The following is a 22,601-nucleotide window of genomic DNA, read 5'->3' as shown; positions in this document are numbered from 1 at the left end:
AAAGTTAATGAAATCTGAAAAGATCATATGAAGAAATGGGTCCAGAATTCAAAAGATCAATCAACAGATGGGAATGCTCTAGTTACTCAACCAATAGAGGAGGTTGCTCCTGCACCGACAGGAAGCTCATTTGATAACTAAGGAAGATGCCTTAGGGGTAGGCAAAATTCATGACAATACTACTAATACCCTAGGAAGAGGTTCTAGAAGATGTTCCAGACATTGGAGATGCTTATCTGGCATGGAGATGTTTAATTGAGATCCAGTATCTTTCACTAGAAGTCATTCATATCAATGATGGATTATGGTTTCTTGGAGGTTAAAGGTTGAATTCACTTCATTTCTAATCACAAAGTGATTTAGAGCGAGTCTAAGGAAATTCAGTGCGATCGATATCTTCTTGAGTGATTTCACCAATGATTGGAAGAGTTGTTTAGGGGTTTTCATTGGCAACTATCTTTCAGGTATTTATATTTCATCATGGAAGCATGATCATCATCTGTACCTACTTTTATTGCAAATCCTACTGTTGTTGGGGTCAAGGACCATTGTAGGCCGATTTTAAAGCAATATTCGCAAATTGCTAGTTTGGACGATTAGGTTGGCACTTTTTCCTATGTCCCGGAAGGAGTTGTATATGTTGAAGATGTTAGAGCTTACATTCACTGTCATATTGAGGATTTTGGAACCAGTGATATTAAGAGCATATATATGAGAGAGTTAATGGAGGATTCTAGAAAGATTAAGCCCGAGTATCAGCATATTGAGGATCTAGGGTTTACCGGCATTCTGGATATTCTCGAATTTGAGGATGAAATTTTCAGATGTCTTAAGCAGAGTGCATGGAGAATTCATCTGGTTGGAAAGACCATATAAGATCTCAAAGGAGGCCATCAAGGCAATCACCGGTTTACTGCAGGTTGGACAACATCCAAAGAAGAAGGCTTCTAATGATTAGGTCAACAAAATCACCAATGCAACATCAGACAAGTGATCAATGAGGGTTAGCACTATCATCGACAAAGATATCAGATTCAAAATCATGATTATTGGTTACAAGGTAACACAATAAAACCGCCTAAATTTTGTTTCTAGCTCTTGCATTTATGCACCTCATAAGATGATGAGGGAAAATGAGAAGTTAGATCTCTGAGGTTGGATGTTGGATGAATTATTGATTAACCTAGGGAAGATCAAAGGAGAGAAGAAGGGAACATTCCGGTATGGAAATATAATTATCTGTTTAATGCTATTTTTCATCAATAAAACTCCCAGTTTTGGGAAGAGACAATGGGCATTTGATATCGTAGTAGGAAGACAACTAAAACAATCTATTGCTACGTTGGGTAGTCAGTGAGATGACAAATTTTGGGGTTACTTTAAAGCATTCTAGAAGGATATGAATTCTAGGGAGAGGGTTCCAAAGAATATTGTTGAGAAATACTCAACTGAGATATCCTTCATGGTTAAGAAAGATGAAACTTTGATGGAAGCTGTCAAGCCCGAAAAGATTTGGATTGAAGAGATGGGTTATGAAGTTGATGCACAGATTCTAGATGCTTATGCATAGTTGCTAATTTATGTACCTATTGATGAAGTTGAGAAAACCTTTGGTACTACTAAGCGAAAAAAGCAAGAGGTTGAAACTGAGTTAAATTGGAAGAAGAGGGAGAAGTAGTAGGGAAAGGCAAGTAAACTTGTTGAAGAGGTTTCACAGGACATTAAGGAATCAATTGATGTTGTTTTGGAAAAAGGAAGGAAGAGGAAAGAGCCAAAAATATTTATTGAGCCTATTCCATCAGAATCTGGATCTGATGATGACACACCCTTAGCATTGAAGAGGGTATTAAGGAAGAAAACTGAAGAGACTAAGGTAGAAGCAAAGATGCAACCGGTTAGGAAAGTTACTATCAAGGTATCAACATAGAAAGGAGCTCCAAAGGAAACACCTTCAACCCCATCTGGTACTAGAAGAAGAAAGAAGATGGATGACATTAATCTAGAACTTGTCACTGGTAATGTAACTACTATTCTACCCAAGACTTGTGCGTAATTAGTTGATGAAATCACTAAAGATGGTATGTTGAAGAATGTGCAATTTTATTATGAGCATTTGGATGATGATGAACAGAGAGAAGTTGAAGAATCTATTTTTTTGTATTTGGATATATATAAGAAATCCTTGTTAGAAATTGAAAACCAAATATCGACACAGTTATATGACATATTAGATGCTACAAGATTATCAGCAATGGAAGAGGACATGCATATAAAGATTCAAGAGTTGTTAAATACTTGTGCATCCATTACTCCAAAGGAGTTGGACATGACTCTTGAGGTTGCAGATAGGAAGATCTTTCACATCAAGCATAAAATAGTCAGTCTTATGTTAGGTAGGGTTAATGAGATAGTCGAGGAGACCCACAAGGCATGGGTTCAATTCTTTGCATCCTCCTGAATTTGATCCAACAAGATCATCAGATGAACACAACCCTGTTACGACCCTAATAGAATTCTTGGTGATCTTGAAAGGCTTGTTTAACCACATGAACTCATCATGCATTCTGCTAAACACATACAAAACCCATTCATGTTCATCAAGTAGTGGAAATTTGACAAACTGCACAAAACCCTTTTCCTCCAACACTTGGAATTCTTGTTTTAGCCTGAAATTATCATCAATCAACTGCTTATTGTAGAGATTCAATGAATGAGAGCTTCCAAACTCCTTGAGATTATAGTGAGTGTAAACCATAATATCCTCGATATGCAAAACGTCGTGTGGAGCCAATGAAAATGCACTCTTCAGATCATCTTCCATGGAAATAAATGGGTGTTTCTTGAAATTTGGTAGATCTCTCTTAGTAATATTTGCAACAAGAGGTGTCGCTATACCATAAGCAACCATTTTAGAAAATTTGTAACTTGAAAAGTTTCATCGATAAATACCTCAACCATCAGATTAGGTTTTCATTTGGGAAATCTCTTTCATGCTTCAGTGTCTTGGATAATCTTCTCGTAGAGCTCTCTCCTCTTCTTTTATCAAATGCAAAGTAAAAAATGAATGAAAAAATGTATTTTTATTGTTCAATTATTTGACTTTTAGAGTGCATTGAATGCATTTTACACTAACCTTTAAGATACTCAACTTTTATAGACAACTCATAAAGAATCATTTGCGGACCTTCATTATTGCTCAGATTCTTCTGGAGATCATCTCACATCATCTACAATTTCCTAGAACACATCTACCAACCTGTCGGATTTAGGTACCATTTGTTACATGGGGTGCATAATATTTTCATGAAAAATCCCCCTAGGTCGGAGGCCTTAATTCAATTCTCGAAGGAATTTCTAGCACCAAATTCAGGTGCGAATCCATTTCCTGCATCTGAATCACTCTTCTTAATGTTAGGTCCTAGAGACAACTGAGGGGGGCAGGGGGTTGAATCAGTTGTCAAATGAATTTAAACAAAAAACAACTTAACCAAACTTAATGCTTAATACCAGTAAACCAAACTTTATGCTAGTAGATAGTTTATCAGTTAATTGTAGTACCGGTAAAGAATAATGCATGAAACAGAAAGACAATATCATCCACAACACATAACACCAATAATTGTATGTGGAAACCTTGTAAGGGGAAAAACCACAGTGGGAAATCTTACCCACAATCAAATGGTACTACTGCAGATAGTATGTGTATACAATAGGGGGTCTACACATGCAGAAAGGCCAAGCGCCTAGAGCTCACTGCTCAAACACAAATAGGAGTCACACTGACTACAATTGGACGGTTAAACCCAATAATGATGTACTTCTCAAAATAACATCTTCATATGCTGAATTCAGTACCGGTTCAGTTCTGATATGTCTTCACAAAAACCTTCCTTCAACCTTCAAATGATGTCTGCGTGTATAGCGCTACTTATTCTTGCATATACCTTATTACAATCCTTTTCCCAATCGCATATCGATCTTACAAATAAGATCTTACATATATACCGATGCCTAGGACCAAAATGTATAGGTCGGCTTTACAAAAGATATTACAATAAAACAATTTACAAGTAAAACAATAATCGGTGCAATATCTGATTCAACATGTCAGCTTAATGCATTTACAACATTAATAAATCTCCATAGCATGCCATGCTGATCTGGAAAAGATAAGCCTACCGGTGAATATCCTGGACCTATTTGCCGGTAACAACAAATATGCAAACATGAATATAACAATGAATAAATCTCCAAGACAAAGTGTCCAAATGATGTCTTCAACATAACCAAGTGTTTTTCATGTCATTCCAAGTGCCGGTGAACAATATATCCTGCCGGTGAACAAGATACCGGTGATTGTGCATAAGTCATTTGCTTGCCGGTGAACATTGTCAATTCTCCAAGTGCCAGAGTTGATAAGTGTTAATAGGTGTTGACATCAATGACAAAACCATATCAACATATCCAAAATACCAACAATCTCGCCCTTTGGCATTGATGGCAACACAAGATGGAAAAACCATCAAAGTGCCAAAATAGAAATGCCAAATACCAAATACCAAAAACCAGCAATCTCCAAAAGAGATCAAAACCAAAAATCAAAATTCAGGTACAGAGAGTAATCAATCTCTCCCAAAATAACAATCTCTCCCTCTAGGAGTAACATGTGTTTTTCCATATCAATCTCTCCCCCTTTGACATCAAATGCCAAAGCAATACAAAAACCAAGTTCAAATACAAAATACCAGCTTATTTAGTATATCAACTACTCCCCCTGAGAAGTAGCTCTCCTCATCAAAGCTGGAGTAAATGATTTCTTTATCAGTTCTATTGGTTGATGACAAACATCAATTGTCTAAGTTTCTACTGGTGGGGGTATGACCCCAAGCTGATCTCTGAGATATTCAAAAGTCTCCTTAGGCAGAGGTTTAGTGAAAATATCTGCAATCTGTTCTTTAGTATTCACATAAACCAGTTTGACTTCTATTGCTTCAACATTCTCTTTTAGAAAATTCAGTTTGATAGAGACATGTTTAGTTTTAGAAAGTAGTACCGGATTCTTAGATATATCAATTGCTGTTGTATTATCACAATATATAGTTATAGGTTCTTTGCATTTTACCTTTGTGTCCTTCAACATTTTCTTAAGCCATAATACCTGTGTACAGTTGGTTGCTGCTGCAACATATTCTGATTCAGCTGTTGATAAAGATGTGCAACTTTTTTTCTTACTCAACCAAGAAATTAATCTGCTTCCAAGAAAAAATGCTCCACTAGTGGTTCTTTTTCTGTCATCTACATCTCCTTCCCAATTTGCATCTGTGTATGCACATAATTCAAAGTTTTCATCTCTAGGATACCATAGGCCAAGATTTGTAGTGCCTTGTAAGTATCGAAAAATCCTTTTTACTGTTGATTCATGATTTTCTTTAGGATTACTCTGAAATATTGAAACAATACATACTGCATTCATAATATCAGGTCTTGTTTGTGTTAAATACAGTAGACCTCCTATCATATATTTGTACCTAGTTGGATTAATAGGTGTATATTCATCCCTTAGTTATAATTTGTCATTTGTAGTCATAGGTGTGCTTACCAGTTTAGAGTTCTCCATACCAAATTTTTTTAGTAACTCTTTCAAGTACTTAGATTGACTAAAAAATATACCTTTATGAGTTTGTGAAATCTGCAATCCTAAGAAGAATTTTATCTCTCCAATCATAAACATTTCAAATTCTTGCTACATTTCAATAGAAAATTCTTTACATAATCCATCTTCTCATCCAAAGATTATATCATCAACAAAAACTTCTATAACCAAGATGTCATCATTAGTCACTTCATAGTATAAGTTGCTGTCAACATTACCTTTAGAAAAACCAATCTTCAAAAGGTATTTATCCAATCTAGCATACCAAGATCTTGGAGCTTGCTTCAACCCATACAAAGCTTTCCTTAACCTGCAAACCATATCTTTGTTATATGTTAAAGAAAATCCATCAGGTTTCTCAATGTAAACTTCTTCTTCAAGATCTCCATTTAGAAATGCACATTTAATATCCATTTGATATACTTTGTAGTTTTTGTGTGTTGTAAAAGCCAAGAATAATCTGACTGCCTCAATTCTAGCTACCAGTGCAAAGGTTTCATTGTAATCAATTCCTTCTTTCTATGAATATCCCTTACACACTAGTCTTGCTTTATTTCTAATTACCTTACCATCTTCATTGAGTTTGTTTTTGTATACCCATTTTGTTCCAATTACATTTTTGTCTTTAGGTCGGGGAACTAATGTCCATGTGTTATTCTTCTCAATTTGTTCTAATTCTTCTTCCATAGCTTTAATCTAGTTTTTATCTTCACATGCCTCATTAATTGATGAAGGTTCAATTTGAGAATTAAGACATTCCTCTTCATTTGCTAGTCTTCCTCTTATCATAACTCCTTGATATTTGCTCCCAATTATCTGATCTTCAGAGTGGTTCAATCTTACATATTGGGGTGTCTTTTTTTGCTATTGTTCCTCAGTTATAGTGAAATTTTCAAATGATACCGGTGTAAATGGATCTTTATTCTGTACCGATGTGTTCAATGTAGGTTCATTTGTTAGTATCTCTGTTGTTGGTTTAGAGTCTATATACCTTGAAGTTCCTCTAAACTGTTCATCAATTTTCATATTTGTACCCTCATCAATTTTATGCAATCTCTTGTTAAAACATCTATATGCTTTTCTCTTAGATGAATAACCAAGAAATATTCCTTGAGCACTTCTAGGATCAAATTTGCCAATATACTCATCTCTTCTAATATAGCATTTACTTCCAAATATTCTAAAGTATTTAAGAGTAGGAGTAATACCAAACCATAGTTCATGAGGGGTCTTACCAGTTTCACCTTTGATGTGAACTTTGTTGAATGTGTAGACTGCTGTGCTTACTGCCTCTCTCCAATATACTTGTGGTAGATTTTCTTCTGATAACATACTTCTAGCTGCATCTAAGATAGTTCTATTTTTCCTTTCTACAACTCCATTCTGCTGTGGTGTCCGAGGTGCTGATAACTGTCTTCTGATTCCATTTACTTCACAGAATGTATTAAATTCCTTAGATGTAAATTCACCTCCTTGATTTGATCTCAGACATTTGATTTTCTTACTGGTTTCATTCTCTACCATTGTCTTGAATAGTTTGAATTTCCCAAGCTTCAAATTTTTCTCTGAGAAAAGTAACCCAACACATTCTAGAGTAGTCATCAATGATTAGCATGAAATATCTATCACCTTGTAAGCTTTTAGTTCTAGCTGGACCACATAGATCAGTATGAATTAAGTCAAGAGCATTATTGGATTTTTCTGGAATACTTTTAAAAGATTCTCTAACTTGTTTTCCAAATTGACATTCCTTACATACTGGATTGTGAGGTTTAACAATCTTAGGTAAATCTCTAACTACTTTAGTTGTACTGATTTTCACAATGCAATCAAAATTTACATGACAGAGTCTCTTATGCCATAGCCAACTTTCATCAATATGTGCAATCAAGCATGTCTTTTTCAGTGTTATTCAAATGAAAGATATTACCTCTAGTTTGATTAAAGGTTGCAATTTCTAAACCAGTTCTATTCATAATTTTGCATTTTCTATTCTTGAATTGTAATTGAAATCCTTTTTCAACTAATCGACCAACACTCAAAAGATTATGCTTTAAACCTTCAACATAGTAAAAATTGTCAGTATTATGGTTACCATCAAGAGATACAGTACCTTTACCTTTGATTAAACAAGCTTTATCATATCCAAATCTTACTAGACCTCCATTATATTCCTGAAAAGTCAAGAATTTACTTTTATCATCAGTCATATAATGTAAACTTCCTGAATCAATGATCCATTCATCCTTAACTTTAATTTTAGCTGTCAGAGCCTACTCTACCAGTTGAATAGTAGGTGCCATTTGATCTTCTATTATAGCAACAAAGACCCATCCATTGTCTGCTCAATCCTCATTAGAATCACCAGTGACTCCTTCATCAACAAGATAACAAGACTTGTCTTTATTCTTCTTAAATCTGTATCTCTAATATTCAGGGTTAGACTTGTATGTTCTTCTAGCTTCTTCTTTCAATCTTGCATGTCTATCAAGGCATCTTGAAGCCATATGACCAATCCTATTATAGTTAAAACATTTAAAGGGTGCTTTACCTTCATACTTACTTCCAACTGGACCTTTAGGCATTTTCCTTCCAAATAGTGCTTCAAGTTCTTCAAGTTCTTCATTTTCTCTCCTGCTTTCTTCAAGTTCTCTTGCATAAAAGGCTTTCCAATCAGACTTGTCAAATGATGGTGCAGATGATGTTGATGCCTTTAAAGCTAAATCTATCTTTATAGTAGCAACATGACCAAATTCCTCAATTTCAAAAGCTGAAAGTTTTCCAATCAATGTGTCCCTAGTTACCGATGTATTAGGCATTGTTCTTAACTCATTTATAGCAGTACCTTTCATTTTGTATGCTGGTCGCAATCCTCTTATAAATTTTGAAACAATTTCATCTTCACTTAAGGTTCCTCCACAACATTTAATACCCAAAACAATTTCATTTACTCTTTCCATAAAAGCAAAAATTCTTTCATCTTCTTCCATTTTTAGATTTTCATACCTAACCCAAAAGCTTTCAAGTTTTGGAATTTTGACTATGGAATATCCTTCATTCAATGTTTCCAAATGGTCCCAAATAGATTTAGCAATAGATCTATCTGATAATCCCATGATTTTCTGATTTGATAATATGCTCAAAAGTGCTTCCCTTTCTTTGCAATCATTTTCTTCATCTTTTCCTAAAGTTGGTGGGTTAGGTTGACCGGGAGTAGGAGAAGTATAGCCATTCTTTGTAACTTCCCAGATGTCCTTTTCAATGAAATTCAGATGTGTCTCTATCCTGACCTTCCATATGCCATAGTTGGTTCCATCAAGTTTAGGACTATCCTTCCTGAAATAGTTAGAAGACATTGGATCTCCTCAAGTTGTTAAACTTCTGCAAAAAGAGGACTAGGCTCTGATACCAATTGTTAGGTCCCAAAGACAACTGAGAGGGGGGGGGGTGAATTAGTTATCAAATGAATTTAAACCAAAAAAACTCAACCAAACTTAATTCTTAATATCAGTAAACCAAACTTTATGCTGGTAGATAATTTATCAGTTAATTGTAGTACCGGTAAAGATTAATGCATGAATAGAAAGACAATATCATCCACAACACATAACACCAATATTTGTACATGGAAACCCTGTAAGGGGAAAAAACACGGTGGGAAACCTTACCCACAATCAGATGGTACTACTATAGATAGTATGTGTATACAATAGGGGGTCTGCACATGCTGAAAGGCCAAGTGCCTAGAGCTCACTGCTCAAACACAAATAGGAGTTGCACTGACTACAATTGAATGGTTAAATCCAATAATGATGTACTGCTCAAAATAGCATCTTCATATGCTAGATTCAATACCAGTTCAGTTCTGATATGTCTTCACAAGAACCTTCCTTCAACTTTCAAATGATGTCTACGTGTATAACTCTACTTATTCTTGCATATACCTTATTACAATCCTTTTCCCAATTGCATATTGATCTTACAAATAAGATCTTACATATATACCGAAGCCTAGGACCAAAATGTATAGGTCGGCTTTACAAAAGATATTATAATAAATTTTTTTACAAGTAAAACAATAACCGATGCAATATCTAATTCAACATGTCAGCTTAATGCATTTACAATATTAATAAATCATCTCCATAGTGTTTCGTGCTGATCTAGAAAAGATATGCCTGCCGGTGAATATCCTGGACCTATTTTCTGGTGACAACAAATATGCAAACACGAATATACCAATGAACAAATCTCCAAGGCAAAGTGTCCAAATGATGTCTTCGACATAACCAAGTGCCGGTGAACAATATATCCTACTGGTGAACAAGATACTGGTGACTATCCATAAGTCACTTGCTTACCGGTGAACATTGTCAGTTTTCTAAGTGCCAGAGTTGATAAGTGTTAATAGGTGTTGATATCAATGATAAAACCATATCAACATATCCAAAATACCAACACTTAACCCATGTCTTCTTCATCTAATCTTTGATCTCCTCCACTTTCTCTTTCCCCTTTTCATCTGCCTTCACATTCTTACTCTTGTTTGCCAAACCATTCCTATTCATATTTTTTCTTCTACAGAATCTTGCAATGTGACCGGATTTATTGCAATTGTATCATACCACATTTCCTTGTCTAGGCCTTAAATTCCCTTGATTTACTCTTGATCTGAACTGATTAGAAACATGTCCAAACCTACCACATGCATAATATCTAACATTTATTCTATTTGGAAAGTTATTTAACATACTTCTGCATTTATTTAAGTTATGTCCATACTTATTGCATTTAAAACATCAAAAAAAGATGGACCATTCTAATTCATTCTATTTTGGCATTGACTAGTCATATGACCAAATTTATTGCAAACAAAATAGTTACCATTGAAATTATGAGCATTAGGTTGCCTTACTGAACACCTTTTAGTATTGTTCTTCTAATGTTGAGATAGGATTTCTCTAATCAGATCCATAACTTTCACCTTTCTCAAATCCAAGACCTCTTCTATCATCAACATCCTTCTGGCTATCAAGCATCTCAATAAGTTTAGCTAAACTAATCCTAAACTTCTCATTGTATTCATTTGCAGCCTCAAGATCATATCTAATAAGTGGGATCTACTTTCCAAGCTCTTCCTCATGATGTCTGGATTCTTGCAGGTCAAGCTTTAGTTGCCCATTCTCACAATCAAGTCTACAACATTCATTAGATCTATCTTCTAGGGACTAAACAAGATTCTCCTCATTCTTCTTCCTTTCCTCAATCTCCTTTATCAATCTCATCACTATAGATTCCATCTCATTCTTCTAGACTGCATTATCTCTAGCAAGTTTCTCACACTCTTCTATATTTTCCTTCAGGGCTTGGTCATCAATGCTTTGGCTTTCTTTCTCCTTTAGCTTTTCAACAAGTTCCTTTCTCTTCTCCCTATACTTGTTCAGCTGATCTTTCAATGATTCGATGAAGTTATCAACATCCTTAAGATTCACTTTCATTTGTCAGACCTTAGCTTGGGATTGATCAAGATCCTCAAGTGCCACAATAAGTTAATGTTGAAGACTACCAAAATTCATTGATTCACCTTCCCAGATCCTCCTCAAGTTGTTAGGCTTCTTCCAAGGGACTAGGCTCTGATACCAATTGTTGGAATCAAGGAACACTGAGAGGGGGGGTGAATCAGTATTCTACAATTTTCAACTTTATTAACTTGTTCTTTCAACCACTTAATGCAAATGAACAAAAAAAATATGCAGAAACACAAATTAATAAACAACAACACCATAACACCAATATTTTATACGTGGAAAAACCAATCAAAGGAAAAACCATAGTGGGGATGAGACCCTCAATACAATTATACTTTGTAGAAGTACATAAATATTACTGTGTAGGGGAAAAAGCGAGACTAGGCTAACATGTCCTAACCCTACCTTTTGACACACATTGTGGAATACAAAAGAGCCTAGAGGTATCACACAATTGGCTACTTCTTTTTATGAAAGAGAGAGCCATGGGCTGCCTATTAGGGTTTCTATTCCTTTGTTGTAATTGAAAGATAAAATGATGCAAGTTCAATTCCTAACCTCAAAGTGCAAGTAGGAACTAATAACGAAATTGCAGAATTGAAGTTAAACAATGGAAAGCTGTAAACACAAGGACAAGACAAGAATATAGATGCGTACCTGGAGTTAAAATCTGAGTGAAAATGTTTGGGATGGGGGCGCGGGTGCCACTGTCCTGATTCTGCTCCTGAAACTGCACCTGAAACTATTGTTTGGTAACCTGAAAAACTGTCTGGAACTTGCTGTCTGACAGAAGGACCAGGGCGCCCAGCACCCCTATCCCAGGGACCAGGGCACCTAGCACCCCTGTCCTGGTAGGGCTAGGGTACCCCATGCCCCTGTCCTAGTCTTTTGCTCTGAAATTTGATGTGAAGCTCTGTCTCGGTCTGCTTCCGTCGGATCTACAACTTGCGGCGTCATCCGAATCCCGAAACCTGCACTTATATCTGAAAAGGTATGGTGGGCAGTTATATAGGGTTTTGCCTTAGTCAAACCCCCGCTTTGGTGATTTCCACCTCCACGAATAGCCAAGCTATATTGTAAAAGTAGTGTGTGTGCAGACCTTGTGTGTGTGCAAGATCCTAAAATGCAAGTAAGCAAACTAGAGCAACCTAGAAAGTAAACCCTAATTTCTTGTAAATGATAATGTAAATGCTCCAAATCAAGATGCAAAGTGATCTAAAGCATGAATACAAATGATATAATGAGGCCTATGCAAAGACATGAAAACAACATGAAATCATACCCAACCCCAAGGGAGGGGTACAAGCCAATCTTCAGTCGGTGATCCCTTATTGCTCTTCAATGCCTTCAAAGCCCTAAATGGATGAATGAAATTGATGAATGCTTGACAGATGGATGTTGAATGTTGTTGAAGTCTTAAAGATCTACTCTTTCGCTGCATAGAAGGTCCCCTGAAACCAAAATTTCGATCCTTTCAAATGAAGAAAGAAAGCTCTTATATATGAAACCCTAGGTCTTAATTTCAACTTTTGGCCGACCTAGAGATTGAATCTCCCGCCAATTTCTTGGGGTTAAGCTTTATTTTATGATTGGATTGCACTCCTAAAATTTTGGGAGAAATGTCTAGGACCATGTGCACTCCGGGCGCCATGGTCCTGACAACTTTTCACCAAATTTTCAGGGCTGTCGGATATGATGATTTTAGAGAGAATCCCAAAGTTACAGGTGATTTCGAGATGTTTTGACCCCCGAAATCAAGCCCCCAAGTTCAAAATAGGACCTAATTAGGGTTTTTTATTAAATGATGTATTAGAGGAATGAAATGAAAGGGGCACACTTTAATGAAAGGGCCCAACTAGAAGATGATGAAATAGGACCTTAGACCTAATTAATTTGATTAATTAAGTGCTAAAGGGGAAATGCAATGCAAAATGCAAAATGCGCCAAGGCGGGTGCTAAATTAGGTGTGAAATTGTACAATCCTAGCAAGTGCGTACAATTTACGACACTACATTTATCCCCCACTTTAGCGATGAGTACTACGTGCATATGCAAGCTAAAGTACAGGAAAGTAAAAATTATTTGAAAAAGGATATATCCATAAGTCTGTCGAACGAAGCCCCCAGCGGTATCTGCAGTACACAGTTAGGAACCGCACCCTACAAAACACACGTTAGATCATAAAATCACCTAATGCTTACTAAGGAAAGTGATGAAATTTGTGAGTAGCTATATGCCCCCCCTGTTTCGGCTTGCTTATTAGGGAGGTGAAACAGGGTAGCATGTTTACTTACGACAAATTGTGTGAGAGATTATTGATGAGAGATGTTCACTGAAAAAGGCTTCATCAGAGCATGTTTTGGAACATCCAGGGAGTAAGGGGATGAAAATATGATTCCGACACAACAAACGATTTGAAAATTGCGTCTCCCAAACCCAAGTTATGATAAAATGAGTGATAGAGGAAAATAAGGGTTTTGAAATCAAAGGTAAAGGAATGAAAAAAAATATATACGTCGAAAGTGACTATTGCATTTGTCACTTTGTTGATTTCTAAGTATTGTTCATTGTAGCGGAGCCCACATAGCCATCATCATGCCTTCACGATGATCGGAGCGTCCCACGAGGATGGAGATCATGCGACAGGCCATGATCGATGACGAGCCACTGGACGAGGTGAGTTGACTGAACTTTGACTTTCTGCATTTCTGTTGACTTTGAGTTTCTGTGATCGAATGCGGGCCCTAGACTCTGACCTTGGGTCCCACCCAAGGCGTCATGGTCCTATCAGGGTGCCATGGTCCTTGAAGGGTGCCATGGTCCTCTCAGGGCGCCATGGTCCCATCTACATCCGCTATTTTGTAAGCACCTGATCCATAATCTTCAATAACAATGTACGGTCCAATCCAATTAGGACTAAGTTTTCCTTTTTCTTCAGGTAAGGAATTCACATTGCGCTGATTCTCATAGAGAACTAAGTCACCCACTGAGAAGGAACGTTGAATAACCTTATCATTATAGCTTCGTTGTAGAGTTTTGTGATACGCTTGAATATGCTCAAGAGCGTTTATACGCTGTTCATCAAGCATCTCAAGCTATTGAAGTCTTTGTTCTCTATAAGAGTCATCATCTACTATACCTTTGAGAGAAACTCTAAGTGATTGAATCTCCAACTCTAAAGGCATAATAGCATCAGCACCATAAACAAGATTATAAGGGGTGGTTCCTGTAGCAATTCGTACACTCGTTCGGTAGGCCCAAAGAGCATAACTTAGCTGAGTACTCCAATCCTTACCATGCTTATTCACGGTTTTGCGAAGAATTTGTTCAATTATCTTATTGGATGATTCAGCTTGACCATTTGATTGTGGATAGTATGGTGTAGAAAATTGATGTTTGATATGATATTTCTCAAGGAATTTCTTCATGTCCTTGTTCTTAAATGATGTCCCATTATCTGAGATTATAGTGGAAGGTATCCTGAATCGAGAAATAATGTTTTCTAGAAGAAATCGACAAATTACTTCAGTAGTAGTAGAGTGAAGGGGAACAACTTCTACCCACTTTGTAAAGTAATCTGTTGTGGTTATAATGAAAGTATGTCCTTGAGATGAAGGAGGAGAGATTTTACCGATGAGATCCAACCCCCATGCAGAAAAAGGCCAAGAAGCTACATGAGAACGAAGTTCTTGGGTAGGAGCATGAATCAGATTATTGTGTTGTTGACATTGATGACATTTCTTAACAAATGAAAAAGAATCCTTCTGCATAGTTTGCCAATAATATCCCATACGAAGCAACCATTGAACTAAGGATTTGCCTCCAAAATGCCCCCCATAGGCACCTGAATGTGCCTCTTCAAGAGCAATAGGGATTTCCGATTTGTTAAGACAACGAAGGAGAAGACCGTTATAACCCCTTTGGTAAAGAACATTAGAAAGAATGATATATCTAGCGGACAGCTTGCAAATTCTAGCCCTAGTGTTCCTATTGGCGGAATAAGGAAAGGTACCATCGGTCAAGTATCTTACGATATGTGAATACCATTCATCTGAGTCTAAAAAGTCACAACATGTCACCAAGCTAGAATCATCTACAATGGTTGGAGAAATAAGGTTGTGAATAACAAATTTAAGATCAACCACAGGGTCCTCTAAAGATAGAAGAGAAGCCACACATGCCATTGCATCTGCATGTCGATTATCTTTTCGAGGAATAGGTTCCATGGTATAAGAATTGAATTTTTGTAACAAAGAGATAGCGAGGTCTTTATATTGTGATAATTTGTCTTGTTTTGCTTGATACAGTCCTGTTACCTATCTTATAATCAATTGAGAATCTCCATAAATATGTATGTGCTTTACATTCAAAGCCAAGGCTACCTTTATTCCTGCTATAAGAGCCTCATACTCAGCAATGTTATTGGTACATAGGAAATTGAGACGATAAGATAAGGGAATGGATTTCTTTGTAGGAGAAATCAGAACAACACCTGCCCCCGATCCCGTATGACACTTAGAGCCATCAAAGTACAACTCCCAAGTTTCATCTTTCTCTGTACAAAGAATGAAGTCATCAGGAAAACACTCAGGGTTAGGGAAGGAGAAAGGTGAAGGGGCCTCAACTAAGTGATCGGTCAACGCTTGCCCTTTAATTGCTTTTTGTGAAACAAATTTAAGGTCAAATTCAGTCAACATCGTAACCCACTTAGCTAGGCATCCTGATAAATCGGTTTTAGAGAAAAGATGCTTCAAAGGATCAAACTTTACCATGACGTGGACTTCTGAATTTAAAAGATAATGTCTCAATTTCTGAGTCGCAAACACCAAGGCCAAGCATTGTCTTTCTATCGCAGAATATCGGGTCTCATAATCGAGTAAGGTATGACTTATGTAATAAACCAGACACTCCTTACCATCTTTATCATGTTGTGCCAATAATGCTGCGAGAGCATGAGAGGAAGCAGCTATATAAAGAAGAAAGGGTTTAGAAGGTTCGACAGGTTGAAGGATAGGAGGATTAGCCAAATATACTTTTAAATCTTCAAATGCTTGCTGACAATCTTCGTTCCATTGAAAAGTGATATTCTTTTTGAGAAGTTGAGTAAAAGGAAAAGTACGATCCGCAAGTTGAGATACGAACCTATGAATAGCTTGAATCTTTCCTTGTAAGCTTTTGAGTTGAGACACATTTCTAGGAGGTGGCATGTTGACAATAGCATCTATTTTTTTAGTGTCCACCTCAATCCTGCGATGTGAAACTATGAATCCTAATAGTTTTCCACTATCCACACCAAAAACACATTTTCGGGGATTCAAGTGCATGTGATATTTATGAATTCTTTCAAAGATTTGACGAAGGATCTTAATATGATCTATACGAAGAATGGATTTGGCTAAAATATCATCAACATAATCTTCTAAAATCTTATGCATATAATCATGAAAGATAAGGGTCATCGCTCGTTGATAAGTTGCGTCGGCATTTTTAAGTCCAAAAGGCATCATCACCCAACAAAACGTACCCCAAGGAGTGGTGAAAGCAGTTTTGAATTGATCTTGAGGATTAATGAAAATTTGATTATATCTTGAAAAACCATCCATGAAGGATAACAAAGCATGTCCTGCTGTAGAATCAACTATCATGTCAATGTTTGGGAGAGGGAAATCATCTTTTAAAGAAGCCTTATTTAAATCCTGAAAGTCGGTACACATTCTTATTTTATTATCTGATTTAGCCACAGCAACAATATTTGAAATCCACGGGGAGTAATCAATAGGGTGGATAAATCCAGCCTCCAATAATTTTTCAATCTCATCCTTAACAAGCAAAGCTACCTTAGGATTCATTTTCTGAATCTTTTGTTTCATAGGCTTAGCATCAGGAACTAAGGCAATATTATGAGTAACAATCTTAGGATCTATACCAGGCATGTCAGAATATGTCCAAGAAAAGATCTCAGGGAATTCATGCAATAAATCTGCATATTGTTTTTGTTCTTCTTCATCTAAACACTTTCCAATTTTAATAACTTTTTCTTCACTGCAAGGATCCATCTTAACATCAATGGTGTCACTTATGAGAAGATTACTTTGTTGAGGAGTATCCTTTAACTGAGGTAACTTTTCCACAATCTCATCATTATCATTCTCTTTTCCAAAATAAGCTTCAGTGTTCAAACAATAAGGAAATCCCCTATTGTGATGATAACGAGGAAGAGTATCATATGCTCCTAAAAACTCAGCTAAAGCATCATCGGTAGGAAAGACATCCAAAGCATAGGCACACAACGGATCCCCATCAATATACTTAGGGTGTCTCATTGGTAGAGATGTAGAAATAACATTAACACTAATACATGGTCTCTTAGAAGCTTTAGTGCATTTGTAGGGATTATAACCAAATCCAAAGGTCACATCATAAAGATTATTCTCTAGAGGAACCTTTATCCCTTGTTCGTGAGCACCACAACCATTTCCATTATACCCATGCTTAGCTAAAATATAAAACCACGACCATAACGATCAGCCATTTCAGAAAGAGAAGGTGGTTTTTCATAAGACAAAGAATCAAATCCCTTAGAATTAGAGGTGTGAGGAGAAGAAGTTTGAGAAGCGGCCACAAAATTATTGCTCATAGGTTCAGGTAAGATTGATTGGTTTTTAGCTTCTTCCTTCTTTTCAACTTTAAGCTCTCTAGGAGGAACCCTATACTCACCTACAAAGGTGGGATTAAAATCAAGAGATCCCCAATCATCTTCTGCGAGAACCTTCTCAGGATCAAAAGACTTCTCATGCATAGATTCAAGTTGAGAAGAATCTTCTTTAGGAACTTCAGACTCATCCAAAGAATTTTGATCATCAGAGAGTGAGGATTCATCCATAGGTATCTTGTTTAAAGAGTCATCACTAGAAGAGGAAGGCTTAGAAGAACTCCCTTTGGAAGTAGATGTTTGCAAACAAGCTTGAAAATTAGTATCACCTATCAAGGTATATGTCTTATTGTTATAAATAAATTTAACTTGTCTATGCAATGTCAAGGGGATGACTTGCATACTGTGAATCCAAGGTCTCCCTAATAACAAGTTGTATGTTAGATTTCCCAACATAACATGGATAGGAGTAGGCAAAGTAATAGGCCCCACTGTGAGGGGTAAGGTGATAATACCTAATGAAGACTTAGCCACATTATCAAAGCCTCGAATGGGATGAGAGTCAGGTTCAATAAGGGATGTATCCACATTCATCTTATGCAATAGATTAATGCTACACACATTAAGGCCAGAGCCATTATCTACCAGTGTTCGTCTTATAGCAGTGTCATTTATGATAACCACAATCATCAAGGGATCATATTGATGTTTAATTTCACTAGTAGGCAGCTCGTCTTGAGTAAACACAATTTGAGCTTTAGGATTCATCACAGAGTTAACCAAAGACACTATATTACTAGATGCATTAGGTGGAGGAACATTCAAATCTTTCAAGGCATCTTGTAACATTCCATGATGAGCAGAAGAAGTTTGGATCAAATCCCAAAGGGATATCTTAGCAGGGGTAGCCTTAAGTTGTTCTATGAGATCATATTCCTTACCAAGAACCTGTGAAATACGTGGAGCTTGTAGAAGAATTGGTTGAGGATTAGGAAGAGAAACTGGAGTAATAGGAGGAGGATTAGGCTGCCTATTATTTCTAGTATGATAAGTATGGGCAACTGCATGATAACTCTCTCTAGTTAATTGCTTGGCGTAACTATAAGGACTCATAGGTTTTCTTCCTTGCATAGTGATGATAGGTTTATTCGGAGTAAGAAAGGAATCATGACCACACCCTCCTTGGACAGTAAGGAGAGGTGATTTAGAAACTTGAAAGGTTGGAGAAGGATAAGCACCTTGGACTTCAAAGAGAGGCTTATTATGCTCTTTTAGGTTTATCATGTTAACTAATTTAGAAGTTTTATTCTTGTTTAAAGATTTCGATAAAGCCACAAAGTCCTCAAGAGAATCATCCAACAAGGCATGATCATATCTATTAAAAGGTTTATCTTTCGATTCAAAAGGAGACATTTCTTCATAAAGGGGATCATTGAAAACAACCATGTTACTAGATTTAGTGGAAGAGTTGATAGGAATGTATCCTTGAGAGGAATAATTCGACTTATCTTTCTCATCACAACGAAATGGCATAGTAACAATGTTTATGAGTTTTTGGTAAAATGAAGGTTTGGTATCTTTAGGGTTCAAAAACTCATCTAAGGCTTCATCTAATTCATCTTGGCTATACTCATAATCGACATAATTGCAGACATCATCATAAATATGAACATCTTGTAAATAAAAATCTGACATTTTGAAATAAAAGTTGCATAAAACTTAAACACACAATGCAAAGAAACAAAGAAACACACTCTCTTTTTTTTTCTTTTTTTTTTCCTTTTTTTTTTTTTTTTTTTTTTTGAAAATGAACTTAAATGAAACACACACTAAATCTAGATCTAGATCTAACAAATGCAATGCAAGAGAAAGCAATAATAAGGTTCACGTCGGGTTCACCAAAATGTGTAGGGGAAAAAGCGAGACTAGGCTAACATGTCCTAACCCTACCTTTTGACACACATTGTGGAATACGAAAGAGCCTAGAGGTATCACACAATTGGCTACTTCTTTTTGTGAGAGAGAGAGCCATGAGCTACCTATTAGGGTTTCTATTCCTTTGTTGTAATTGAAAGATAAAATGATGCAAGTTCAATTCCTAACCTCAAAGTGCAAGTAGGAACTAATAACGAAATTGCAGAATTGAAGTTAAACAATGGAAAGCTGTAAACACAAGGACAAGACAAGAATACAGATGCATACCCAGAGTTAAAATCTGAGTGAAAATGTTTAGGATGGGGGCACGGGCGCCACTGTCCTGATTCTGCTCCTGAAACCACACCTGAAACTACTGTTTGGTAACCTGAAAAACTGTCTGGAACTTGCTGTCTGACGGAAGGACCAGGGCACCTAGGCCCCTGTCCCAGGAACCAGGGCACCTAGCGCCCCTGTCCCAGGAACCAGGGCACCTAGTGCCCCTATCCTGGTAGGACCAGGGCACCCCACACCCCTATCCTCATCTTTTGCTCTGAAATTTGATGTGAAGCTCTATCTCGGTCTGCTTCCGTCGGATCTGCAACTTGTGGTGTCGTCCGAATCCCAAAACCTACACTTATATCTGAAAAGGTATGGTGGGCGGCTATATAGGGTTTTGCCTTAGTCAAACCCCCACTTTGGTGATTTCCACCTCCATGAATAGCCAAGTTGTATTGTAAAAGTAGTGTGTGTGTAGACCTTGTGTGTGTGCAAGATCCTAAAATGCAAGTAAGCAAACTAGAGCAACCTAGAAAGTAAACCCTAATTGCTTGTAAATGATAATGCAAATGCTCCAAATCAAGATGCAAAGTGATCTAAAGCATGAATACAAATGATATAATGAGGCCTATGCAAAGACATGAAAAAAACATGAAATCATACCCAACCCCAAGGGAGGGGTACAAGCCAATCTTCAGTCGGTGATCCCTTATTGCTCTTCAATGCCTTCAAAGCCCTAAATGGATGAATGAAATTGATGAATGCTTGATGGATGGATGTTGAATGTTGTTGAAGTCTTAAAGATATGCTCTTTCGCTGCATAGAAGGTCCCCTGAAACCAAAATTCTGATCCTTTCAAATGAAGAAAGAAAGCTCTTATATATGAAACCCTAGGTCTTAATTTCAACTTTTGGCCGACCTAGAGATTGAATCTCCCGCCAATTTCTTGGGGTTAAGCTTTATTTTATGATTGGATTGCACTCCTAAAATTTTGGGAGAAATGGCCAGGACCATGTGCACTCCGGGCGCCATGGTCCCGACAACTTTTCACCAAATTTTCAGGGCCGTCGGATATGATGATTTTAGAGAGAATCCCGAAGTTACAGGTGATTTCAAGATGTTTTGACCCCCCGAAATCAAGCCCCGAAGTTCAAAATAGGACCTAATTAGGGTTTTTTATTAAATGATGTATTAGAGGAATGAAATGAAAGGGGTACACTTTAATGAAAGGGCCCAACTGGAAGATGATGAAATAGGACCTTAGACCTAATTAATTTGATTAATGAAGTGCTAAAGGGGAAATGCAATGCAAAATGCAAAATGCTCCAAGGCAGGTGCTAAACTAGGTGTGAAATTGTACCATCCTAGCAAGTGCGTACAATTTATGATGCTACAATTACATTGGGAATGCACATTCATTCAAGCACACTTCCTAGAGCTCCCTACTCAAAATCTCAAGGGCTACAACCCTAGGAAGACTCACTATCTTACAATATTGTTTACAAAAGATAATTGAAATGTATAAACTGAAAAACAACATCTACAAATTCCAAAGTATAGTTCAGGTTAATCACATAACACTTAATCTCACACTGCTATGTTCCATTGTCCTACAATATTCTAGAGCATCAATCCTTCACTTGTGCATGTTGAATCACACACAATTGATCACAAACACATTTCACAGACCCACTGATATACAAAATGATCATATCCATCAGTCTTATATATCCACAACATGAAATTAGGTCTTCTACATGTCGGCTTCAAGAACACATAGCATATAATAAAACGTGTATACATAGTTGGCTCAATATGAACTCCAATGCATATGCTAAAAAAAAAGAATTGTCCACATGCTTCCTAGATGTTGGTTAAATATCCTTGATCATGAAAATAATCACCAAAATTACTCCAACAATTCCACACATTGATCAACTATCCAAGTTGGTCATACCACACTGTTCAACCCAAAAACCTATACATCGGATCTTTGAATTCACACAACAATCATCACGGGAGACAAAGATTCTGGAATAAGGTACTCCAAACATTTAACTATCTTCCTCTATCTCTGCAACACAAAATATTCAACCAAAATTAAATACCAAGAAAAATACTACATTCTCTTGGATTCTCTGTTCTAACTCACTAGACTTAACCAAATCTTCATTCTAACTTTTGATATAGGAAAATCAATCACTGCAGATGAGATATCGTACTTCGATTACCATCAATGACAACATCGAATGACCTATATAGTGTCTCTTGCTAACATAGAATGTGTTTCAATTGATGAGAAGTGTATGTGAATGATATGCAAACAAATTTGAGTTTGTGAAGAGGTTTGAAGGTGATATGTTTGAGAAGACAATGTACAGTGTATAGAGACAGTGACAAAGTTCAAAGATGTTTGGCATGATATTGGTTGCATGATCTTGATGTTCAAGGATAATTACATGTTTAGGATATCCTTCTCATATATAAGTTCTACTATTCCTTCTATTTTTGAATGACAATGGGTCCTTTAGTAGCATTTTTGTATCTTTCTTTGAAGAAGTATGCCTCAACTGTG

Source organism: Cryptomeria japonica, chromosome 1 (genome assembly GCF_030272615.1).
Source record: "Cryptomeria japonica chromosome 1, Sugi_1.0, whole genome shotgun sequence".
Lineage (NCBI taxonomy): Eukaryota > Viridiplantae > Streptophyta > Pinopsida > Cupressales > Cupressaceae > Cryptomeria > Cryptomeria japonica.
This window is presented reverse-complemented; position numbering follows the sequence as displayed.